The sequence below is a fragment of the Corvus brachyrhynchos genome, unplaced genomic scaffold (assembly GCF_000691975.1).
Source record: "Corvus brachyrhynchos isolate BGI_N302 unplaced genomic scaffold, ASM69197v1 scaffold69, whole genome shotgun sequence".
Taxonomy (NCBI): Eukaryota; Metazoa; Chordata; class Aves; order Passeriformes; family Corvidae; genus Corvus; species Corvus brachyrhynchos.
Genome location: NW_008240228.1, coordinates 5,770,538 through 5,780,607, shown reverse-complemented (window position 1 = coordinate 5,780,607; position 10,070 = coordinate 5,770,538). Strand labels below are relative to the sequence as shown.

General features: G+C 43.6%; 2 long non-coding RNA genes across 3 annotated transcripts in view; one reads left to right on the top strand and one right to left on the bottom strand.

Moving 5' to 3' along the window:
- Positions 1-9,716, top strand: part of LOC108449385 — a 27,485-nt gene extending 17,769 nt beyond the window's left edge. The window contains exons 3-4 of the long non-coding RNA XR_001865565.1: positions 7,335-7,522; positions 7,811-9,716. This is a non-coding gene — a long non-coding RNA (uncharacterized LOC108449385). The remainder of the gene's footprint in view (positions 1-7,334; positions 7,523-7,810) is intronic.
- The window catches only part of LOC108449384, a 180,383-nt gene that overhangs the window by 17,691 nt on the left and 152,622 nt on the right, over positions 1-10,070 (bottom strand). For both annotated transcript variants that reach the window (XR_001865563.1, XR_001865564.1), the window contains exon 5: positions 6,309-6,492. This is a non-coding gene — a long non-coding RNA (uncharacterized LOC108449384). The remainder of the gene's footprint in view (positions 1-6,308; positions 6,493-10,070) is intronic.

Here is a 10,070-nt window from a genome sequence, read left to right as displayed (position 1 = left end):
TTAGGTTGCATTCCTGTTATTACAAGTAAGGGAATCAATACTAATTCACTTAGCTTTATTTTATAAGTGGCTAAAGAGATGTAACATCAGCCTCCAGTGAGGGAGAACACTTCCTGCGTGTGTTGGAATACTAATAGGAATTGGCTCAAGGTAACCACCCAGCAAGAGCTGTTTGCTAAAGCCAATTAGTTATTAATCAGGAGCTTGCTCATTTGAAAATGTCTGACAATTTTAAAGCAGAAGAAAAATACAGCCTGGAGAGTGATAGCAGACCCAGACACTGCTGAAGTCAGGTGAGAAAATAAAAGTATGTAGCATAAATTTCGTAATCTGAAACAGATAGTGAAGAGAATTGCATGAAAAACAGAACCTTTCCAAACTGAAGAAATTTAAATCTGGTCTGCAAACTGGACTCTTCTCTATTCAACATTTGAACTGAGGGCTTGGATATGCTGCTATGGAATAGGCATGTTACAGGTTACACATTTCCGATCAAAGGGCCAGGGCTGGATGGAAAAATACTCTGCAAAAATATGCACTTCACTTCCTTGGCTTCTTCCCTGAAGGTCTCCAAGGGCTGAACACTAATGCTGAATAACCTTTCCTGGAAACTCTTTGTAGTGGATATAAGCCACTGAGAGAGACAACCTGAACCACAGGAGAAGGGAACATCCCTCAGCCCCAGCCTCTGAGTTAGGAACGACCTTATTTCTAAATCCATCCAAAATCCACCCCAGTTTAACTGGAGAACAAACTCCTTCAGCACCAATATCGTCTACCAGCAAACTGTGCTGCTGCAGCCCCTGAGCCCTGCACCGGTCCCAAACCAATGAGAGCCCAAGGCAAACCAGGACTTTCAGGCCATTCTGCCTGGCATTCAGCAACACCCTGCTTGCAGTAATGGCCGTTCCCTGCCTCCAGCTGTTCTGCCATACTCTCCCTTCAAACCCACCACTCCCAGTTTTGTTACGGACCTACAGAGGTTTCAGCTGGCTTAAACAATCAAGCTTCCCAGGATAAGAAATCAATAACCATTTAATATTTAAGCAGCTTACAAGGCACAGCTGAACTCTGGATGTGGCAGCAGTGTTCCAGCTACAGGGAATTTCTGCAAAGCCCAATGCCAGGAGCAGTGAGGGATTAGCCTGGATCCTGCTTGTCTCTATTTGAGAGCCCGGCACCTCACTCGCAGAGCAAACACCGCTAATGATGCCTGCCAGTGCTTGCTGCTTCCCCACTGAGTGCATCCTGTTCCAGTCTTGGGGCAGCTCATTGACAACGAGGCCTTAATGGAAAGACAACTCCGAGCCAGGCAGCGCCCCAGTGGGAAGTGCTTCGATCCCTCTGCCCGTAAAGCAGGTACAGGATCAATTATCCCCCAGCAGGGGATCCATGGCTGCTCTGCTCTCCCAGGATATGTTTTGCTGCAGGTCAGCTCCTGAGAATATCTTCCATGACTCTGCAGAAGCAGAGCACTTAAAAGAGAGTTTCTGTGCCAAGTGGATAAATGCAGCCAGATGTTATGGACTGGTCGGGAGTTCAGCACTAGGAAACCACAAAATAACACAGAGACTGTACACAACAAACCTTCACTCAGGTATTTCCTTTGGACTCAGAGGTATCACTGCCAGGAAAGAGCTCAAGGAAACAGCTCCACTGACCCCAATTTAAGGGCCTTCTCCTGCCATCTACATATTTGCGTTGACACAGAGATAGGAACTGGAAAGCTTCCAAATATGTTTTCACCTCCAGTTGGTAGGTGAGAAGTAATCCCTGCAGGAACAGCTCAAATAAGTATAAATATATATATGATATCTGTCTGAAAATTTATAATTTACAAAATTTTAATTAAAATTCAATTTTTAATAAAATAGAGATTTTACAAATTTATAATTTGTAGAGAAATTTGACAGAATAGATCTCTTTTCACATTGAAGGAAGGCTTAAAAGCAGAATAATCCTTTCTTTTTTCTAAGCTGTGTGCATACTTTAACAGTGAACACATTAACTTTTAAAGGAAATCAATATTATTTATTCCAAGCCTTTAAGAAGAGGTAAGAAACCTGAAACAAGGATTTTCTGCAGATAAAGACTGTTGGGTCCTTGTAATCCTCAGCTTGCTTTTTTATCCTGAGAAAATGTACTCCTTTGTTGCAGACAGTTGGCTGCTCTGGAGTATCCCTAATCCGTGAGGGGCTGATCAGCAATGGCTGAGTTTGCAACCCTCATTAGGGACGACTTTTGTCATCTACCAGTGCAATGAAGAGATTGCTGCCACACAATGCACTCATCAGTCGGCACTCTCCTTTCCCGGGTGATAATTCTGGTTATTTTCCTACATCTCCTTGTGGCAGGAAACAACTGAATTGAGAAGAAGGAAAACAGGCAGCTATGATTCCCTGAGGACTTCTAGGTGTCTCCCCACTCTGCTTTTTTTCTGTAACTTCTCACTCCCGAGATACCTGGGGGAGAGCTACACAGGGCATGTTCTCTGAGATGCACTCTGCCTATGAAAAAACCCTTCCTTTTTAGGAACTCTTGGTTTTTAAAAATGCTTGATAACTTTCAGCTTTGAGGAGCTCCAGAACCATCTGTGACCGACAGGGGATTGGGCATTCCCTACTAACTGTGCCACAGGATGGATTTTCTGCCACAGGTTGTTAAAAGCCACCCCAGTGACTCCTGTGGGGCTCTGAGGACATGCTGTGGTATCCCAAGGCAGGGGAAATGGCAGTTTTATTTAGCATTTACAGAAGGTTGGTACCAGCAGTTGTTTACAGGAGCAAATACCCAGTGACAAACAGTTCCTGGAAGAATCCAGCCTCTAACACACATTTTTCAAGGAAGCCAAGCCTGACAGGTTGTCTTTAACCTGGTATCAATCAATAGAACAGCAGCAGCAGCTAATCACACACATTACTGCAGAACACTGGGGAACAGCATTTGGAAAGGCACAGGGACCCAGGAGTTGGGAATTGGCAGAATTCTGCTCACAGACACTGAGTCCAACACCCCCATGATGGGAATAACGAACCAGCAGCAGTGTCCCAGACGGAAAGCCCTTGGAGTCACACACTCCAAATTCCACCTATCCCACAGGTAGAAAACAGAGATCCAGGCCTAATTTTATGTTTCTTGCAGAGCAGCCAAAGTCACAATAAAACAGATTAGCTGAGAAATAGCAATAAAACCTCGTTACCTTGATAATGCTGCCTTTCTCACTAGGATTTAAGGGGTGTTACTGCAGGGAGTGTGCAGTAACAGGGACCTGCAGGTTCCAATTACTAATGGAGGCATTACGCTAAGGATAGCTGACTCTCTGGGATGACACACTGGAGGATCCACCTGGCACAGTAAGTTTAGCCAGAGCTCTTAACTACAGGGATTTGCTAGTAAAGTTTTCAGGAGAAAGTATGTCACTATCACATTCACTCGTCAATTACTGCTAACGGAAACAAATAACTTGCTTACTTAAAGTAATTACAAACCTCGTGCTAAGAAACAAAAATTAAGTTAAGCAAGCACAACTCATTTCTTCACCATTTCCCCACTGGCAAAAGAATTAAATTACATTTTGCAATTTTTAGGAATGCTTAGTATAAATCATTGATTTTATCCTAATAACATTACTGAATAGTCTACAATTTTTTCAGGAGTTGCAAACGCTTTCACAGCTCCAGATTCTCCCCACATGAAAAAAGCAAATGAACATATGGAAATAGTTTTACTTGAAACTTCCTTCACATCCCCACCAGCTACAGGAGCATTTTGCAGATGTTTTCTCTTACACAGGTATTTGCCAGCTTTGTCAGCAACCAAACGACAGAGAGGAATGCAAACCTGCCTCAGCATGGTGGACAATTTTCTTTTCCTCTGACCAGAACAGCCTTCCCCGGGGAACATAAAAGAAGAGATTTTTAACAGAGGGCTTCTTTTTTTGCAAGTTATTATTTTCCTATTACCATTAAAAGAACACGATGACCAGGCCTGTGTCTTCTGAAATTCTATCCTTGTTCCCTTTCATTTGATTTCTTTCAGATTTCTTCCTAAACTTTTCTCCTTGATGCCCACCTGGAACTTAAAATGCTTTACTATGCTGTAATGATTCTCTTCAGAAGTTCCTGGTTCCTTAGGAAAGCACAAAGCTGGGCACACACAGGTTGCAGAGAGTCCTCTCACCTCAGCTGCCCATTCTGGAGCAGGTTTGAGCTGATTCAGTGCTCAAAAAATGATAGAGCTGCATACATTTACCCTCTTCCTCCTCCTCCAATAATTTAACTCCTGGGTCATTTAATTACCAACTCTAGCTATATTGTTAAACTTTAGATCAGCCTGTGACCACTTGCACTTGGGTTGGATTTACTGCTGTTAGGATCTGCATTGTTGTGTTTAGCTTTCCAAGATAACTGTGTTGTTTTAGGTTTTTGACACAACACAGACACTGAGATGTCTTTTTGCATCATCTCTCAAGTATCTCAGCTAATCAGCATTTCTGTTTCATGGTTACAGTCTCCTGGCAACAAAACTTTATCTCAAACTGCCCCTTGTTGTTTTGGAGACCCTGTGCTCAGAGCATGGTACATCTTTTCTTTTTCCAAACACACTCAGTACTTTTCCTTGCTCTCCTTGTGATTACCCATTGCTTGCCTGAAATAAAGCACCAAGAATATGCTAACATTTACACACATACTACTCCTGTTTCTGGTTGTTCCCTTGCATGAGCCATGACTCTGTCACTGAGCAAACCTTCCTTTATAGAAAAAAAGAGGAAAAAGAAAACCCTCAAACCACCAAAAAGGCTTTGGGGGCTCAACTGTACTTTTACAAGTATTCACACATCCCAGCTGTCCCAGCCTTACAGGCCTGTGGAAGAGGCTTATAGACTTCAAAAAAGAGATGGTGAGGCTATTTAAGAATATGTTATCTATAAATTCAAACTTTCTAATGCTGACAGCTTCAGGGAGGACACCTGCACCCCCCCAGCAAGTCAGAGCAGCTGGTTTCCCCATGTCATTTGGAGCCCTGATTGCCAGGACTCCAATCTTGTCGGTTCAGACTAAAGCAGAGATACCTGGGACCTGGCTCTCTCCCTGTCCAAGGCATTTAACACAACTTAACACACACATCTGTGATTTGACTGGGGGGATGAGCCTCAGCTTCACCTCCATGTCACACCCCCCACACACGTATTTACGTTACAGACCTTTTTTGAGCCCTGTTTCTTCAGACTCTCATGCAGAAATAAATGTATGGGGTTTTTTTGTATAAAAGCTAGACAGATAAAGTGAAAGACTTGTATGGCACCAGCAAAGTGGCTTAGGTAGTCATGACAACCACGTCAGTGCTTATAAAACTTCCCTTCTTCTTAATCTTTTTTGCAGTTTAGATAGCACACATGCGAGCTGTAAAAACCAGTATCTGATCTGCAGCAATAAAATGAAAAGTAAAATGTTCACAGCAGCCACCACAGTGAGGCTGAGACACTGACAGTTGTTGGCTGTCATTAACAGCAGTCTTGTCCAGTTCCCAGAGGGGCTCCTCAGTGTCTCCAGGCTTAAGAGAGACCAAGAGCCTTATCCCAGATCTGGGGTGATCAGGGAAGGGAAGGAGGGAGAGGGTTAACGCTGCTTTAAAGGGAAGAAGATCACACACTAAATACACACAAACATATTAGAAATGTATTCAAATCCCCATGTACTTACTATTTCCTTCATCATCTGATCCCAGAAGGGCTCTGCTGCTCAGCCCTAACTCAAGGGTTCCCACCAACCATCCTTCCTTGAGCAAGAATCAACATCCATCTTTTGCTTTCAATCTTCTATGCTCATTACTTTTTCACCTGATTTTCAATGTGGAAATTTAAAATCCCTCCCGGCCATACCATTCACAGGTGGAAACCAAAGTACACCAGAAATAAATACCCTGCTCCATCCCAGAGAGAAGTAAATGGATTTGCTTCCAGCAAAAAGGGTGCAACTGCTGTCAATAAGACAAATCACCCCCTCTCTAATCAAGTGATAAACTCAGGAAAATTGCAATGCTTTATATACCTAAATCTGCCAAGAATCATGTGCAGCTTCAAAGGGAAAAACCAGGCTGGCATCTGGATTCTAATAACTGAACTTACTTTCATGTACTATTATTGTTAAGAAGTATAATTTACCACGGTAAAAAACAAATAAAAACTTTCTTTTATAATAAAATAATTATAGTCAGCATGCTCATTTCTTTCTTCTTGCTCTCAGCTGCGAGGAGTAATTCCCTGACATCTGTACGAATTCCCCAGTTTCATGTGATACTGAACTTACAAGGTCTCCATCAGCAGTCTCAGGCAAACAGCTCCATCTTCTGGGAGGCAGCCCTTCAGTGGCCAGGGAGGGAGCGGTTCCAGCGGCTCATCGTGTCCCTTCTCAGGGGTTTATCAGCAATGTTATCAGTGCAAGATCCTTGGCTCAGGAATCAGTCTCTCTGGGCTGGTTTGCAGTGGCAGAGCTGTTAAAGCAAAGCAGAGGGGCTGAGTAAACAGAGACTTAGTAGCCAATCCACGGCAATAAAAGCATCCCGCAAAACTTTTGGGCACAGCAGAGACATTCCCGAGTATCCCAAATCCACAAAGATTTGTGTAAAACACGGACATCCTTAGGATGATCCCCACCACGAACAAGTTCCATAGTTCCCAACACAGAAATCAGTGATACCACATACAAAAGATTTACCAAGATTAGCACAGCAAATGCCTGACAGCAATTTCCTCCAGCGAGTAAAGACTGGATGTTAGCTACTTGTTCTACAAAGGGAAAAAGTGGTCCTAGGTCCTATCCTTGGGATACTGCATTTAGCAGTGTATAAATGGCAGTTTGGGATGGAAGCTCTGCATGTCTTTCCAACTCAAAAGCCTCCACGTGGTGAATTCTCTCGCCCCTATTAATCTCAAGTTCCACAAAGGCTGGGAATGAGTTCCCTGAGTGATGCTAAGGAGGCTCGTTAGGCAGGAATCAGTGACTTAAAATTGTGCTGTTTCATCAGCTGTGATTTCTGCTTCAAGCATGTAAAGTCTGACTAAAGTCTGACTAAAGTCAAATAACCAAATCTGCATCACCTTCCTGGGAGCATTAATACAAAACTGTTGAGAACTTTCTGTTAATTATATACAAAATCATTATTTTAGTCTTAGGCTTTCAGTCACTTTTATGCAGCTTTTGACAGCACTGGCAAAAACACCTTCATCTTTTGGTTCCTGTCTATTTTGCTCATTAACTACAGAGAGAAGAGCTTAAATTACCTCCAAGGGTAACTGATCTTATTAAATGTCTCCACCTTTTTTTTTCCCCCAGAAAATAATGAGCCTGAAACTAATACAATAAAAGTTCTGTGGCTGATCCCAGGGAGCTGTGCATGGTGTTCTTGGAGTGACCTGGAAGGAAGGGGACTCTTATCAAGCAACAAATGAGGACAAAAAATCATTCTTAGAAAATGTTCAGGACAAAAACCTGTCTGCACAACCACCCTGTAACATTTAGAGGTGAGAGTTCTCTAAGGACATCAATAAGAGGACATTTACCATTCCTTCTGGGTTCTTTGGTTTGTTGGGTTTTTCTAGTTTGGTTGACTGATTTTTCTGGTTTATTTGATTGGGTGTTTTTGGGGGGGATATGTTTTGGGGGCTTTTTTTTGTTGATTTTTTTCATAATACTGACTTAAAGCCTTGGTGTGTAGTTTCAGTTTAAGTACATTGAAAATACATTGGTTATACATTTAGTACACATTGATTCGTTGGTGAAAAAGAAATCACCCCACGTTTCTTTTACAGCAAAGAACCCATCTGAAGATGTCCCCTCGTTTTTCTGATGGTGGAATGTCTGTGAGCAGAACAGAATGGCACCAGATTGGTTTAATCACAGGTGATACCTCATGCTTTTTCTTTTTCTAGGTGAATTGAATGAACTGTGTTATCTCCTAAATCACATGGAATATGTTCTCTCAGTTGGGCCCAGAAGACAAAGATTGAGTCCCTCCTCAAAGCAAGAGGACAAGAGAGCAGCTTCACTCCACAAAGGAATTTCCAGTCCCCATAAAATGTTTTCACCCACTTTTTTTGTTCCTCCCCTTGTCTGCCCCTCCAGCACATAGACAGAGTCAGCGTCAGAGATTTATTTTAGACGTTTGCTCCCCTTTAACTCCTTCTTGAAACTTCTCTCCCAACTTTTGCTGAATTTAGTACAATGCATCTAAAACTTTTCTGGCAGCTCTCACACCCGCAAATTTCAGAAGGATTCTGCCTTTCTCTGAGAGCTCTGCAATTCCTCTTCTACCACAGCAAGCCCACTGTCCAGGAAGTCTAACAGAGCCTCATTTACTGAATCACAAAGTTTTTGCCCAAGGAGCTCCCTGCAGCCCTGCCTGAGCTGCTGCCTCCCTCAGAGAGGTGCCAGGAGCCTGTTGTTCCTGCAGGAAACATGGAACCGCATCCACCTGGGCTCCACAAGGAATTTCCTGGTGCTTGCCACAGCTGTGCTTCACCCAGTGTCCTACCTGGCCACCACCCTCCTCTGCCACTTGGTACCAACCCAAGTGCTGTGGCACACAGAAGCCCTGGGTTTCTCTAACTCTCTCTACAAAGTCAGGGAGAGGTTGGAACTGCCATCCAAAAATAACTTTGTGCTGAGGTTTCATCAATGAAATCAGAAGATTTGCTGATCCAGACTGTAAAATACAATTTTAGCTCCTCATCCGTGGTGCAGCTTTCTGTAACAGGGATCAACAGGGAAACCCCCACTCCAGCTCCAACATAAGGTCCATAAATAGCCAAGCCCACTAACAAGTACTTTATTAGTGCTCCATGGCAACACTGAAGTGGTTTTGCTGTTCCTACAAGTCCCACAGTTGAGTGAGGAGGCATGATTTGCTTTTTCTCTTTGTCATCCATGAGGGCAAAGAAGACAAGGGAGCCAAAAGAAGAGAATCCCCATCACTACCGGAGCAGCTGCTTTCCTGCCCTGAGGCTCTGTTGTAGTGTTTTCTGGTACCTTTTTACTACACAACTTCTTGGACAAAGCACTCCTGGATGCTGCACTTAAATTATCAGCCTGTGTAATGCTTGGGATGGTGTGGATAAAGAGTGAACAGAAACAGAGTTTTAAAATGACAAATCACCCTGTTCCCAGGGAGGGAAGGCAGAATTCTTTTCCTCTCTCCAAGGCAAAGACTTCAATGAGCTTTCTGTCCCTCCTGGTTTGTGGGATTTGCCCTTGGCCAGGGGTGCCATGGTCAGGGACAGCATCACCTCCAGCCATCACCCACCCCCAGTCACACTTACAACAAGGTGTGCCAGGCCTGACTGCAAGTTTTCCCTTTTCCAGGGATGTCCCAAGGGAAATTTCTACCTGCCCTGTGCCTGCTGGAGAGAGAATTGCCCAGGGGCCTCTCAGCAAGCTTTGTTCCCTGTGTCCTAGGCAGTGTAAATGACTTGGAGCACACCAAAGCCCTCAGCAGCCACGGAATTGACGCCACCAGGGAGGAAGTACCCACATGTTCAGCACCAACACATCAGGAGGAAATATTTGAGGAGAGCTGAGCCAATGCCCTGCTGAGGAGATCTGCACATGTGTTCCTTCCCCCTCAGCTCCTGCATCTCCTGTACTCAGCAGAAGTTAAAGTCAGGTGAACTATTATGAAAAATAAAAATTCAAATATTTACATTATAATTACAAGTGCTGCGAGGCCTCAGCATCTACCTGGAAAATAAAAATTCATGTTAAACCAAAAAAGGCAGCCGAGTGTTGTTCCTGTCGTGTCAGACCCACCAAATGCCAGGGCTTTGCCATGGGAAGCACAAGGTGTGTCCTGGAATACCTCAGCAGAAATACCCCATTGACACAAACAAAGGCAGCACCCCACTGGCTCTGAGGCATAGCTGACATATGGTAGATTTTGCCTCATCTGTGAGTCATTTTACTGCCTGGTTTGTTTTTTTCTTTTCAGCAGGACTTCAGAAGAGTGATAATTAATTTTAAAATAACCATGGACTTCTTTTCAACTTTTCCAGACTAACACTGAAGTTCATCCACTGG